Source organism: Kogia breviceps, chromosome 11, assembly GCF_026419965.1.
Source record: "Kogia breviceps isolate mKogBre1 chromosome 11, mKogBre1 haplotype 1, whole genome shotgun sequence".
Taxonomy (NCBI): Eukaryota; Metazoa; Chordata; class Mammalia; order Artiodactyla; family Physeteridae; genus Kogia; species Kogia breviceps.
This window is the reverse complement of record NC_081320.1, coordinates 38,259,970-38,276,131: the sequence shown is the minus strand read 5'-3', so window position 1 is coordinate 38,276,131 and position 16,162 is coordinate 38,259,970. Positions and strand designations below refer to the sequence as shown.

General features: G+C 42.1%; 2 long non-coding RNA genes across 5 annotated transcripts in view; one reads left to right on the top strand and one right to left on the bottom strand.

Moving 5' to 3' along the window:
* The window catches only part of LOC131764948 (uncharacterized), a 76,104-nt gene that overhangs the window by 45,902 nt on the left and 14,040 nt on the right, over positions 1-16,162 (top strand). Inside the window, exon 7 of one of the 3 annotated variants that reach the window (XR_010835476.1) lies at positions 15,809-15,925. The exons of the other annotated variants lie outside the window; for them this stretch is intronic. This is a non-coding gene — a long non-coding RNA (uncharacterized lncRNA). Of the gene's footprint in view, positions 1-15,808; positions 15,926-16,162 lie in introns of those variants that run through there. 3 annotated transcript variants of the gene reach the window in all.
* On the bottom strand, positions 1,827-16,134 carry LOC131764950 (uncharacterized). Of its 2 annotated transcripts, XR_010835482.1 has the most exons (7): positions 15,990-16,134; positions 15,406-15,738; positions 15,111-15,220; positions 12,370-12,437; positions 10,584-10,668; positions 9,553-9,629; positions 1,827-2,035 (listed from the first exon to the last, which is right to left on the bottom strand). It is a non-coding gene; the product is annotated as an uncharacterized lncRNA (long non-coding RNA). The 2 variants fall into 2 exon arrangements; XR_010835483.1 differs by lacking the exons at positions 9,553-9,629; positions 10,584-10,668.

The following is a 16,162-nucleotide window of genomic DNA, read 5'->3' as shown; positions in this document are numbered from 1 at the left end:
GACAGTGAAGAGGGCTTCCTGTGTGGCGCAGTGGTTAGGAACCTGCCTGCCAACGCAGGGACATGGGTTCGAGCCCTGGTCCGGAAGGATCCCACATGCTGCGGAGCAACTAAGCCCGTGCACCGCAGCTAATGAGCCTGCGCTCTGGAGCCCGCGAGCCACTACTGCGGAAGCCCGCATGCCTAGAGCCCGTGCTCCGCAACAGGAGAGGCCACGGCAGTGAGAAGCCTGCGCACCACAATGCTGCAACTGGAGAAAAGCCCACACGCAGCTGCCAAGACCCAGCACAGCCAAAAATAAATAAATTTATTTTTTAAAAAAACACAGTGAAGAGTTTCGTGGAGACAGTGAAGAGTTTTGTGGAATTTTACACACACACACACACACACACACACACACACACACACACACAGTTTACTGAATTTTATTCAGTAAATAATCAGAAAACAAACACTCATGTTGCAAACACACAGGTTGAGAAACAGAACATTCCCCCAGAAGTCCCCTATGTATGCCTTCCTGATCATAAACAACCTCTCAGCATTAACCACTATTCTGCTATTCTAAAGTCAGGTCTGTTCATTTTACTCGTCTTCTCAGGGCACCTAAGACACTACAAAGACTAAGGCTGTGCTTCTCCAGTTGGGGGACCTGTGCCCTTACAGGCAATCAGACGGGAAGTTACAGAATAATTACAGCATATCTTCTTGGAATTATCAAATTTTCTCCATTTCTACAAGAAAACCTCATTTCATTGTGCTTTTGTTTTACTGTGCTTCACAGATGTCGCATTTTTTACAAACTGAAGGTTTGTGTCAACCCTGCATCAAGCAAGTTTATTAGGACCATTTTTCCAACAGCATTTGCTCACTTCATGTCATTATGTCCCGTTTTGGGAATTCTCACAATATTTTACAATTTTCATTATTCATCTATTTGTTGTGGTAATCTGTGATCACTGAACTTTGATGTTACCATTGCAACTCAAAGAAGGCTCAACAATCGTTAGCATTTTTTAGCAATACAGTATTTTTTAAATTAAGGTACATACATTTGTTTTTTAGACATAATGCTATTGCATACGTAAGAGACTTCAATATACTGTAAACATAACTCTTATATGCATTGGGAAACTAAAAAAAGTTCATGTGACTCGCTTTACTGTGATATTCATTTTACTGCAGTGGCTCAGAACCAAAACTGCAATATCTCAGAGGTATGCCTGAAATTTAAACCTTTTCTTATTCTTTTTAAAAAACATTAAAACAAATCGGGGCATTTAAGAAGTAGGACACAAAGGTGACAACATTTTTAAAGATAACACGTAAGGTTTCAAAGAAAAATTATTTTAAAAACTGAATTTAGAAAGCCACTCTTGAGTTTCACGTCGACCCGAGTTACATGCTCACTCTGGCCTTAGGGGTGAACTTTTTGAACTTTGGTGGGAAAGATAAGAAAGTCTAGGTTAAGGATCTGGAAGAGTAAGAGAGGGGAGGAGGAAGGCAGAGAGACAGCGTGTGTAGGTGGGAGGGGGGGTAGACTGACAGACCAACAAAAGACACTCAGTATCTTGCTATCAATTACCTCTCACAGTTCAGAAACTTTTCCACCAGAGTGAAACCTCCAGATCCTCCTAAACACCTCTCCCATTTTTGCTGAGTTCTTCTCCAAGAGGACATGACAGACACATCAAGGTACCTTAAAGTCATTCTCTCTACTACCCCTTCAAATCTTGGGGGATTTAACTCCATCACAGACCAGAACACTACTGAATGTGAAATGTAAAACCAGCTTTCTGATGGTCAGTGAAATGTCCCAAGTGGCAGAGTCATCGGCAGTCAGTTCCTCCTCTCTCCCCACACCTTCTTTAAGCAGTTAAATATTTCCATGTTACAATCCACTACCTGCGGACAGACCCCTTCCACAGCATCCACAATAATGCACCCATCACAAATGCAAACAGCCGTCGATACTTCTGAGGAGAAATCCACATGTCCTGGAGAGTCTATCAGATTAATCAGGTACTCCTCCTCACCTGAAATGAAATTGGAAGACACACATTTTCAGTTGTGCAAGTATACAGTACTCTTCCTCAGGCAACCCTGAGTAAGAGAGCTTCTAAGAAATGACTGAATAAAGCTAAAGAAGACAAAAGCTCAATCAACAGCTACCATTCCAATTTAGGAATTCCCAACGATGGAACTATCGATTCCAAACAGCATCAGTGGGCTTCCCTGGTGGCTCAGCGGTTGAGAGTCCGCCTGCCGATGCAGGGGACACGGGTTCGTGCCCCGGTCCAGGAAGAGCCCACATGCTGCGGAGCGGCTGGGCCCATGAACCATGGCCGCTGAGCCTGCATGTCCGGAGCCTGTGCTCTGCAGTGGGAGAGGCCACAACAGTGAGAGGCCCGTGTACCGCAAAAAAAAAAAAAAAAAAAAAACCCAAAAACAAACAGCATCGGTATAAAAGTTTAAAGGATTGTATTTTTCTAATAATCTAGTAACCACTTATCAAGAGCTACTGTGAGCCAGGCACTGTGCTAAACACTTGTGCTCATCACACATTATTGAGCCCTTAAAATATCCATACAACATAAACATTCCTCTACTCACTGTGCAGATTAGGAAATTGGGACTACAAGAAACTAATGGAAAAGACACAAAGCAGGTAGCCAACTACTTCCCTACAACTTCTCAAAGAGCAGTGTGTGAATATGCACAGCAAGACTTACAGTCAATTCTAAGTCACAAATTTAAAGAGCAGCTACTATGTGCCAAGCAGTGTGCTACGTGCTCTCACATTTGATATACTGTATTCTTTAATCCTCACAACAAAGTTGTAAGCTGAGGGCATGACTCATGCCTATGTGTCCTGTTTTAGCACTGAAAGTCTCACATCCCGTCAAACGCCAACGTCAGTCCCACGTCCCACTAAGCCTTAAGTCAGTCCCAGGCAAACCAGAACTCCTGGCCACCCTAGGTTACAGAGACATCATATTATCAATACAAGGTAATTAAGTAAACCAGCCAGAAAACCGGTAGTTCATTAGAATTCTATACTCATTCCCCATTCACTGATAAATCTGATACAATTCTCTTTTAATGGCATAATCATTACTTAAATGATCAAACACCTGAATATACCTATACTTTACTTTTGCTCCTCCTCTTAACTCAGTGTTTTTCAACTTTTGTGTGCTCCAGAACTACTACAGGGCTGAATGTTATAACTTATGGGCCATTTAAAGGAATTTCCCCAGTGTGATGTTAACAACTTGATGACCTGATTAGTGCCCTGTGTGACACTGATAATGATAAAACAACAACACTGTAGTAACCAAAGCCACAGCTCACATTTGTGGAGTGCCTATCTGGGCACTATCTGGCACTGTTCTAAACATTTTATAGACATTATCTAATGTTTTCTTACAACAACGCTTGCAGTAGTTACTACCATTAGGCCAATTTTACAGAGCAGGAAGCTAGGGCACGGAAAAGTAAAATATCTTTCTGAAGAACATCCAGCTAGAATCCAACTCTAAGGTAAATTGCCTAAGATCAAAGAATTCAAAATGGAAGAGTGAAAGTTCAAACCCATCTACCTTCAAAGTCATACCTTTAACCCCGATCCTCAAGATGGCATATATTTAATCTCACATGCCAAGATTCCACTGGTAGTGAATTTCTGAACACTAGGTTAAGGATTCCAAAATGCAGTGGGCTCGGTGGGAAATTCTGCCACCAATCAGCAAGACTGCCTTCTTCAATACCACTCCTTCTCCTGCTTCCTCTTTTCACACAAATTGCTTTGTAAGGAATTCTGGCTCTGATGCACCCACCAGGGAAGACTCCAACCAGAGAGCACTGTGGACATCTCTAAACAAAGTCAAAGAACCTGTGCCCTGGAACAATGGCCCCGTGTGCCTCCTTAATCGAGTCTTTTACTGTCAGGTCTCACAGCATCAGTCTCACAGCTACCCTTTAGGATAAGCACCAGGGTCCCAACCAAATAAACCAGAGAAAAGTGAGCAGTGCTAGCAAGGTTCAGGGTTCTATCTGCTCCCATCACATAAAACAAAAGTTATGAGATTCTTGAAGTCATTCAGCATTTTTGCAGCCCAACCCTTCATTTCCTAAACATGCTAAAGCCCCCACAAGGGAAGACATTTACCCAAGGTCACAAAAGCAGTTGCAAGACAGAAACACACCCGGGTCTATCTACCACCTTAGTCACTTCCTATGAAGGTCACAGATGCCTCTACACTTTGCAGCAGAGGAAACAACACTTGTTTGTTCATTTGGCTAGGAACCAGAATAAGAAACCCTGGAGTGAAAAAAGATTGATGTTCACTTCCTGGAACCCATATAAGGGTTCTAAACCTCTGCAACCTACTCAGAACTTCTCTATGTTCACATCACCCTGGAGAGAAAGTCAGAGATCAAGGACCAGCTATCTTTCACTCAATTTCACATTGCTAAGATGTGCCATTACCATAAAGCATGGGGCCTATTGTTAGAACAACTGAAACAGTAACAGCAGCACACCTTTGACTAAGAGTTAGAGTGACACAGAGAGAGATACATGCGTGCACACACACTTAAGATGAGAGACTTTAGCATGCTTAAGAGCTGACAGGCACCAGGACAAAGGAGATAAGTCCAGAGCACAAGTCTCAGTGACAGGAGGCAAGCAAGGATGCTAATAATGTTACAGTTTGAGGGGCAGTGGCAAAAGGTTGAGAGAATGCTCCCATTTTCTGTGAAACAGAACGTAAAAATGTCTGCTGAGATTGTAGGAGAGGGACTGAGAGGTGGACTGAAGAGACTAGAAGGTTTAAGAGAGCTGTTGGAGAGAATGAGCAAGGCCCGAGAGACAACATACTGGAATTCTGCCAGCAGCCCGAGGACCAGCCGATAACCCAGCACAAGTATGAGGAGAAAAAAGTGGAGAGAGTTAGCTCTATCGGGGTAGAGTTTTACTGGGAGGACAGAAGGTGAAGAAAGCAAACTGAGGACCTTGGCAAGACTGTCAGCAAAAAGACAAATCTGGGTTGTATGAGGCAGGAAGTAAATGAAGGACAGTGATGCAGCTCGAGACTGAAGGGCTTTCTGAAATCAAAGAATGGGTACCTTGCTACGCAGGCAAGAGAGCTGGGAAGAGTAAAGATTGTGGAGAAGGGAGTGTTTGAATTTGAAATGTCAAAGATGAACAGTTCTGGATGATGCTAAAATCCAGAAAGTAGCCATGCCAGAGGGAGGGTGAAGTGGAGATCTACACGTCACTACTGATGAAGCCATGCCGTTGGAGAGGTCATTTTCAGAAACGGTAAAAGCTACCCTGGTGGATCTGGGTAAAAAGGAAAACGATGAGCCAGGTGCCAAAGTCATTAATGAATGGGGACTGGGGACTGACTGATTTCCAAAGACTCCTGGTGCAAACGACGAGTCTGCAAATGTAATTACTTGGCTCCCAGGACTACTACCACATGCTAACTACTCTGTCTTCAGGGGAGTTTCTTAACCCCTGTGAACTCCATCTTGCATACATGTAAAATGAGGATAACATCCATCTCACACGATTGCTGTGAGGATCAAACAAAATCACGCATATGAGGCATCTGGCTCAGAATCCAACTATCGTGCACCCATTTTCTTAGATCTGGCATCAACTGAATGCATCACAAAGTAAAGCATTCATTATGTTAAGAGGAAATAATCTGATCTTTAGTCAAACAAGGGACAATGGAACCCTTCCCTCCCACCTGGGTCCCAAAGGAAGACGACAGAAATCAGAACCTCGGGTTAATGTTCACATATCTGGAAGGTAAGGGAAGCGACTGATACATGTCGGCCTTGTGTGAATCTGGATGGCATGAATCAGTTTCCCCGCGGCCTAGTCTTAAGAGATTAAGACCAGAGAGCCACAGAGTTGAAACTAACGTGGGTGTAAACTCTCCACTTGCCCACAACCACAACCCCTATGGAGGTGTTTATAAAGAGGTGAACCTGCACATGGATCTCTCTGCAGAAAGCCCTGCCATATCCTTGGTCTCCGCATTTGGAGTACATCCAAGCTACAGTGTGGCTGCCACCTGGGTAAATACTGAGTATCCCACTGAACCAGGTAGTTAGCTAGCTAGCACATATGCCTGAAGTACAAACTGAAAGCCTGTATGTTAACGCCAACTGCAATTTGTTCTACATAGTGCTTTACAAAATTTTTTTTTTTTTTTTGCGGTACGCGGGCCTCTCACTGCCATGGCCTCTCCCGTTGCAGAACACAGACTCCGGACGTGCAGGCTCAGCAGCCATGGCTCACGGGCCCAGCCGCTCGGCAGCACGTGGGATCTTCCCAGACCGGGGCACGAACCCGTGTCCCCTGCATCGGCAGGCAGACTCCCAACCACTGTGCCACCAGGGAAGCCCCCAATTTTTACTATGTTGCCAGTATTTTAAAAATTGGAGGATTTTACAAAAAAATCTTGATGCCAAGTTTTCTTGAAAAAACAAAACAAAACAAAACAAAAATACGGGGCATCAGTCAGCTGCAGCTGACTACACTAGCCCACAGCCAGGTAGTGGGCGGTGTTTCATGGGTGGGCAGAGGCTACTCTCTAACTCATAACAGTCCCACCCAGACTGCCTCATTCATGCAGAGCTGTTGACACCAGCACCATGTCAAGAACTAATAATATAGTACTTAATAATCAAATTAGGCTGGTGTTGGAATAAGTAGTTAACTCTTTGGGGGGGAATTTAAGTTAGACATCTACCTCACAGTTTGCATGTATACACATAACACGTGTACAATTATGGTAGGATTAAATGTAAGAACTGAAAGTATAAAAGAACTGGTGATAAACTAGAAGTAATTTTTATTTCAGTCTTGTGTTTTAATGTATATTCTACAACATACTGAATTTTCTATAATACATATAAACTTGTAAATTTATTTAAAATTTTTAAAAAGACAACTTAGAGTGAAAACTTCATTTCAGAAGTTCTGCAATAGCAATATTTGCTCACAGGTATAAAGAACAGCTACAGGGTAGAAATGACAACAACAGGCCTTCAGACAACAACAGTCCAGGAATTTCTAAGTATTTAATCCATCTGAATACATTTCTCTCATCTATAGTTGCATCCTAGGCTAAAGGATTCAAAGGTATTATATCCTCTTAGGATTTTTTTATAGAATGTATACTGGGATTGGGATTATTTCCTAACTCTTGAAATGACCAGATAAATGTATAGTATCCTTATGAGAAGGGCACAAAGAGAGGTGGCTAAGAAATAGGAAAATAACAAGATTTAACAATATGGCCCCAACATTTATACCAAATTTTAGTCACAAATGTAAAGATGAGAGAGGCTCCATTTTCTCAAGGAAGAACTGGGGCCCTGGAAAATGCTAAGATACGAATATCACCTTGATGGTTTTCAACACTCTATCTGTAATATGCATAGTTTTGGTAAGCTTATTTGTTTACCTTAAACTAGAAAAATACCTTATCTTTCAATCCAAGTGAGGATTTGAAAACATTTTTGAAAGCTGGTTAAATTAAGAGTCAAAACCAGAAAGCACTTTATTAACATTTAGTACAGAGATCCTCAACTAACAGGGCATTTGGAAGGGGCATGGGAAGGAGGGAAGAAGTGGTAAACACAAAAATCACCTGCAGAGTTTCTTCAACCATCAGGTCTCCCTCCTCCAGAAGGGAGATCCCCTTCAGGTTGTCCCACCTTCACAGCAGGAAGTGCCCCATTCCAGAGAGTCAATGCTGAGATAGTGATGAGAATGTATCTCATCTCTCGGATGTTTTGAGAACATGTCTCAGTCAACATCCCCAACTTCCACCCCCATTTTGCAGATGTGGAAAGCAAGGCTCTAACTGTCAAGTGTGGTGACTGCCTAACCCACAGCCCCTTCTAGGCCATCATGGTCACAAAGAAACATGTTGAATACTTTATGGCTCCACTCCAATCACCACTGATCAGACTAGGAGATGACCATCCAACTACAGGCTGGCAGTCCATAGGTGCAACCTCTGCCATAGCCTGGCATCAAAACACAAGCTGAGCAACATCCTGCTCTTGAGATGTATGCTCGTAAACGTAGGAGAAAGCAGCAGTAAGCAACAGAACTACGGGAAAAAAACAGGAGTTGAGAGGAGGGGTCAGGGAAAGGGGAGTTTATGAAGATGGAGGCACTAAGGGTAGGCAAAAGCTATAAAATAGAGAAAAGACTTACAGGGTGAAAACAGATAAAAACAGAGAACTCAACCCAAGGATGACGGTGGAGTTCCAGAGGGAAGATCCGTTAACTTTTACTGATGGTCTCTAGAGCCATCCTGGAACCAGAATCAACATCTGCCTTCAGTTTCTTTGAGATGTCATTCCAATAATGCTCCTGCTTTTGGATTTTCATGACTCTTGTTTCCAGTATCATTTCACACATATTCTGTTAATAAGCCATCCCACCCCAACCCAAGCTAGCTTAAGCCTCTGCTCTGTGCAATCGAGAAAGTATATCTAGGACACTCTGAAAGCAAGTTATCCAAGGTCATACAGTTCAACAAAATAAAGATTAGACCATTCAATTCCCTGGGACCTATAGCCATTTTCCTGCAACACTGTACCACAAAGACAAAAGGGAACTGGAATGACTAAAGGTGATGATACATAAAGTAAACCTTAATAAAATGGTTTAAAAAGGGGTGAGGGAGGGCTTCCCAGGTGGCGCAGTGGTTGCGAGTCCGCCTTCCGATGCAGGGGACACGGGTTCGTGCCCCAGTCTGGGAAGATCCCACATGCTGCAGAGCAGCTAGGCTCGTGAGCCATGGCTGCTGAGCCAGCGCGTCCAGAGCCTGTGCTTCGCAATGGGAGAGGCCACAACAGTGAGAGGCCCGCGTACTGCAAAAAAAAGGGGTGGTGGTGAAGGAACTGGAGACAAAGTCCAGAGAGCAACTAAAATTGACACTAAAGTAATCTTCAAATGAAAACAGACTAATAATATGAGTGTGGAAAAAGGAAGGCTACAAAGCTCTTAAAATCTATAAAAATAAGGAGAGAAAAGAAATAAACTGACCACTGACCCATTCACTGGATCACAGAATGAGGATGTTTAAAAGGTGAGAGGTAGTTTTTAAAAAATAAGGCATCAGGAGCTTCCCTCATGGCACACTGGTTGAGAATCTGCCTGCCAATGCAGGGGACACGGGTTCGAGCCCTGGTCTCAGAAGATCCCACATGCCGCGGAGCAACTAGGCCCATGAGCCACAACTACTGAGCCTGTGTGTCTGAAGCCTGTGCTCTGCAACAAGAGAGGCCGCGATAGTGAGAGGCCTGTGCACCGTGATGAAGAGTGGCCCCTGCTTGCCGCAGCAAGATAAAGCCCTAGCACAGAAACGAAGACCCAGCACAGCCAAAAATAAATATTAAAACAATAAAATTAATTTAAAAAATAAGGCATCAGTTTAAATACTAAACACTGGGAATTCATGTACCTAAAAGCTTCAAAACTGGTTTAGTTTAAAAACACTGTAAGACTCACCTCAAAGAGAAGAGTCATGTCCCATATAGTACAACCCTTGGTGTCAGTCCCAGAGATATGAAGGATAAATCACAGGTCTATTAGGAAAATGAAATATAGCTTTATTATTTTCTTCTAGTTATAAAAATTCACATTTTGTATAAAGTTTCCAAACAGTGCAAAATAAATATTTTGAAAAGTGTTAAGTTTCACATAATGCAGCCCCTAATAACTACAGTTAAGGTTCTGGTGTTTCCTTCCAGACACCTTTATCTATATATATAATATATTCTTATTACTAAAACACATTCATATCTTATAAGTATTTACTCTGCAACTTGCTTTTTGCCTCCTACTTTACGTTTTCTATATAATTACATATAGGTCAAACAGTTGCTTGAACAGCTGCATAGCATTTCACAGCATGGATGTATCAGTTTACTTAACTATTTTCCTTAACTATTTCACTATTTTCTTTAACTATTTTCCTTAACTATTTAAGGTTGTTGGCATTCTTTTCCCTAATACAAACTGTTGGGTGAATGTCAATGAACATATATCTCATGTGCCTGTATGACTGTTTCTGTCAGATAAATTCCTGGAAGTGTTACTGTCAAAATGGCATCCTGATCTGGGGATTAAAACTATAGTGATCATGGCAATGCATACACAGTCAAGTAAATAAGACTCTAGATCTAATAGGCAGGCCATAGGACAGAAGGAGGACCTAGCGAGGACATGGGACAATAAGGCTGAACCAGCAAGGTTCTAACACTCCAGACCTTCCTCTAAAGAAATCTATACAATCACCTGGGTGGAAGGGGGCACCTGTGAGCTGCCAGTTCTTCTGCCCTCAAGCCAGTCAGATGTCCCCATCTGTATTCAAATCTGGACAGCCTGACTCTGATCTGACAACAGATCATCTGGAAAGGTCAGAATGAAATTTGTGGAATGCAAAGCAAAAAACCTGAGGCCTGAAACTAATTCAGGAAGAGAAAGAAGGACACAAAAGATACAAAAACCATTGTTCTTTAAAACACAGATCGATTTACCTTTTGCATAATGTAGTGAAATGGCACTGGATTTCATCGTGATCCCTCGGACATGTTCATCCTCTCTGCTGTCCATGTACCTTAACTGTAAAAATGCAACATATGCATCCTTATTTCCCAATGAATTAAAATGTAATATTAAAATGACTGATTTGGATTTTTGTTTTAAACACTTAACTTTTTAGTCTTATTGCCATGAAATTGTTCGTTTTGTCCATTATTACCTTCTTAATTTCTGCAGCATTTTTCTTTCCTAGTACCACTTCTTTCTTCCACCTTTCCTTTCTCCTGATCAATGTTGAACTTTATATCAGTTGTAATGCAAGACAATCATAAACTGTCTACGTTGCTAGTAACTTTTTTTAAATTAATAGGCTTTATCTTTTTAGAGCAATTTTAAGTTTATACAAAACTTGAGGGCTTCCCTGGTAGCGTAGTGGTTGAGAGTCCGCCTGCCGATGCAGGGGACACGGGTTTGTGCCCTGGTCCGGGAAGATCCCATATGCCGCAGAGCGGCTAGGCCCGTGAGCCATGGTCGCAGAGTCTGCGCATCTGGAGCCTGTGCTCCGTAACGGGAGAGGCCACAACAGTGAGAGGCCCACGTACCACAAACAAATAAAAAAAAAAAAAGAAAAGAAAAATTGACTGGAAAGTAAAGAGGTTCCCAAGCATCCCCTCCCACACACAGTTCCCCTTATTAGTTACATCTTATATTAGTGTATAGTGTGATATATGTTACAATTAATGAACCAATATCAATACACTATCATTAATTAAAGTCCATAACTTACATTAGGATTCACTCTTTAAATGTATTATGACGTGTCCACCATCACTGTATCATATTTGTTAGCTGTATTAATCTTTTTGAAGAACAAATTGTGGCTTTATTGATCTTTTCTACTTCATTAATTTATGGTTTATTATTTCCTTTCATCTACTCACTTTAGAGTTATTGTACTTTTTCTCACTTCTCAACTGGGAAAAATAAAAGCACTTTATTATTTCATTCAACCCAGTTTTTTTAGCCTGCTATAGACAGTATCATGGGCCAGTTCCCCACCCAACGTGCCTCAAATGCCCAAGTCTTCCTTCAGTATCTTAGGTCTACTTTTTAATTTCAATTTTGCTTCTCTATCTCCTCTTCTCTATATTATCAGTCACCTGATAACTCCTGCTGACTATACTGTAAATTCACTGAAGGGAGGAACATCTCTACCTTTCTACTGCAAATAAATTATTCCAATTTCTTTCAGTTCACAGTTAAAAACAAAGGTCTCTATCATTTCATTTCCTAAAACATGATCTTCATCATGACCCTCAGGCTTCAGAAGCCTTCCTTTGGTACTTAGGTTAGCCTTCAAGGTCTTTGTAATCTGATACATTTTTTGTACCTGTACCTTTTTCTCTCTCAGTATAGGCAAACGTTCCACTCAAATGAAGCACAATCCACAAATTAGCCTTTATGCATTTTATCCACATTATTACCCACTGTGAAGCATCTCTTCCACCTGTGAAATTTTCCACAGTCATGCCAGGTTATCAAATGACTGGTTGCAAAAGCTCTTTCTTGCACATAAAATATTAATATAAAGTAACATAAAGCAATCTAGAAATAACTTTTTCTCAACAATCTATTTTATCTTGCTAAATGAATTGGCAGCTTCTTAGATGCATGAACTATGCTTTATATTTTTTCGATCTTTAAGAGCACAACGAAGGACTCATCACATTGTAGATTTGCTAATACTTACTGAAATGCAAGTATATATCAAATATAACATACCTTGCCTGCCAGGCGACTGGAGATGATGCCATTGCTAGATATAAGACAGTCAGCCAGAGTAGTTTTTCCTGTTAAAGTAACATTAAATATTAAATGTTAATTAACATTAACATTAAATATTAATTTAAATCGATTTTTTTAAAGGGTGAGGTAGGTAGATTGTTTCAACAAATTTAACATCTACCATAGAACTGGTTTAGCAAATATTTCCTATTTACCTATACTAAGTGAATCGAGATACAATGGGCATTTTAATTAGAACTTTGAACAAAACATCATCTAGAAGGACACAGATTCCAGCACTCCACAGTGCTGTAATCTGTATTGCCAACCCTGCGGATCAACCTCAGTTTAAAATCCATCAAGCAACATTTTTTATTAAGGACAGAAAAAATTTTTTTAATTGAGGCATAATTTACACAGAGCAAAATACACAGACTCTTAGGTGATAAGACAAACCACTGTACCAATCAAAATATAAAACATCTGACAAACAACTTTTACAGTTACTCAAATCTGTCCGACCAAGAATTTGATCAAGTTTATTGTAATGATTGCATCAGTCATCAGATATCCATAACTGTGTCCAGGCCTATAAACTTAAACTCTTGATAGCTCAGCATGACAAAAGGATAGCACAGCAATCATTTTTTCCTCTGAATGATATACTGGGTAAAACATCACCACAAGGCAATGGAACATTATCTTTTGCCATATTTCCCCATGTATGGCCTCAGCTGGCTTTTGCCAGTTAAACTGTTGGAAGAAAATACCCATTTGGCAAAGACATTCATGAAATTTACCCATATCTCCTACTGTTTGCAAGCCAATGGAGGGCATCAGCTACACTGCAGTGACCAAGGCTACCTAGTATCTATGTTCAAATATAAACGTAGGAATCTAATGATAAAAAAAATTCTTATGATACTCTAGTACCCATTTGAACCTTTAGTACTGTATTAAGTGCTTGCCATGTAAATATTACGTATCAGCGTATAACCCTAGAGCGTCACTTTCCTGCTTCCAATGGAGTGGAACATTCTAAGTACGGCGAGCATATATCCCCCCAAAATGCAAGTGTCAAGAAAGCGGGGACTTTGCTTTATTCACAACTGTATCCCTAGGACCAGAACAAGTCTTGGCATATAAGAAACGTTCAATAAATTATCCGTTGAATGAATAAATGAATCACAGATTTTCTAGGATAGTATTATTTTAACATACTTTAAAATAGTAAATTGTAAAGGAATTTGCTATACACACACATGCCACTGACTTGCCGCATGATTTAATTCACAAAGCAAAAGAACATACTTTTGTCAAACTTCATGTCCTCAAAACGTGAGCAGCATAATTATAGAAACTCGTGGGGTAGGATGTCACCAGATTTGTATACAAACCTCATTCTCAGTTGACTTCACTTACAAAGTGATCCATCACCTCTCCTTTTAGTTCCCATAACTACTTCACGTGAACTATTATATCAATGGCAATAGCCACCTAACGTCTTTTCTGCCTTTCAATCCATCCAAAACACTTCCACCGGACCATTCTTACTAATGTACTTTTTGTTTACAACATGCCTGCTTTATTCTGTTCTCCCAATGGCTCCCTATTACCTAATAATAAATAATGCTAATGATCCATCTTCATGGTAAAGCACGTACCTGCCAAGGGCTTCTCATTATCATCATTTAATCCTCACAATGCGATAAGGTGCGTTTGGTTTTTATTCCACTACACAGAGGCTGCAGACTGAAGCTCAAAAAGGCCAAGTAACTGGAAATGGAGTTTTGAACTCAGGTTGTCTAACTCCAGAGCTGGAGCACTTAACCCATATCCTAGTGCCTAGCTGGCACGAAGGGCTCTTTAAGATACAGCCCAGCCTACCTCTTCACTTTTCTCTCCTACTCCCTCACCTTCAGGAGGGTATATAGGTTTTATTTCACACTCCCAATCCTATCACTTTGCTGTGGCTGCATGAACTAAGAGAGAGTCTGAAACCAAGCGCGGGCTTAGCAGGAGGCAATGCTGTGGTATGAAAGCAATGCCTGTGAGAAGCTAAGCACCATGCATCCCTGCCCCCCTCTCATGTCCCGTGCTGTGGTCACATACATTCATTCTCCCCTTGCTGACATTATTCCCACTTGAAATGTGTGTCCCCATCTGCCATCTTGAATCACCCTTCAGGGGTCATCTCTAACACTCTTATAAAGCCCTTTTCTTAACCCATTACTAGCTTCCCGACCCTCCAGCTCTCTCAACCCTTAGAGTCTACTTTTTCCGTGTCTCATGTTGCGCTGCCTCAACCCCCAAATCACCTCTCTATATAGCTGGGCTGGTGCCCTGTGCATAAATCTCTACCTTCTGACATAGCTAGCAAAATACTTCGAATTTAGCACATGTTCCATGAACATCAGACGAGTTAAACAGAATCACATAACACAGGTTCTGAGGACATTATGTCAAGGCTACAGACGTGTTACATTACAAAGCCATTTCAAAATACTTGACAAATACTTAAAAACTCAACTTCTCGTTTAAAAGACAACAAAATATACTACATAGAAGAATAACAATCACTAGTTAGCTGCGATCCTCCCACAGCAAACTTTTAAAGGAAATAAGACTTGCAGCTTAGCAAGGATTACTCTGAACTGCCCACAGCATCACTCCACTGACACATGTGGAGACGCACCCCCTTCGTTACTGAAAATAAGCCACTTAGAAAGGATTCTTACCATGGTCAACATGAGCCAAGACACAGATATTCCTGATGTTAGCCGTGTTTTTCTGGAGTTGAATCATCTTATCCAAACTATTGAGCACCATGGTCACTTATGTCCTGTGACTATTAATTAAACACGTATTACAAATGGCTGAAGATCGGGGCGTTAAAAGATCAAAGTTTCTACTGCTGGGAGCTGACAAGACTTCTCGAGTCCCTTAAAGTAAGAACCCAACGGATGCTTCCTTCTGAAGGGACAGACCCACCCAGGCCCAAGTCCAATTTGAGCACTTCAACAAATACTGTACCACGACTGTACTTGCGGAGTTTACTCATCCTCCCGGATCGGCCGTTTGCGATGAATCACAAAGCTCGTGGGGGTTGGGTGCACAGTGACACCTGGAACTCTGCCCCGTACTCTGTACTCGAGCATTATTTCTCCAGGTCAGCGATTACATACTGGAACGGTCTTATGCAGGAGGGAGAGAAGATGCCGACATCTCTCTCTTCCCCTGCTCGATCTTTTTCCAAGCCTTTCCTATCACTCCCACTTGCTTTCACTGGAGGTGAAACACCCAGCTTCCCGACTAAATTTTGGGGTCACGTGCAGGTGCACTGAACGTCTTCCATTCCTTTCCACACTGGGGAAACAAAGAAAAAACAAACCCTCAACTCTACATTCCCTTTATCCTCACTCCCTTTTTCTTTGAGGATCCCGGGTCCGCACTGAGAAACGGCCGGCCCGGCCCTGACACTACGCTCGGACGGCAAACGCTCCCAGCCTGGGCTGGCCCCTAGCCCCGTCCCCGCCCTGCCGCTGCGGCGACCCAGGACCGCCACTGCCTGGAGTTGAAGGAAGAGGACGACCGGACGCTTGCGGGACCGCACTTACCGGCTGCCGCCGCCCACCCAACCCGTCTCGGATCCAGGCGCCCGGCCACACGATGCGCGTCGCAGGCGTCCAGACCTCCGCGACCACCATACGCCCGCGCGCCGGGGGCGGGGCTGAGGACGCACGACCTTTCACACTCCCGCGCGTCTGGCGCCTCCGAAAGTAGACGGTTC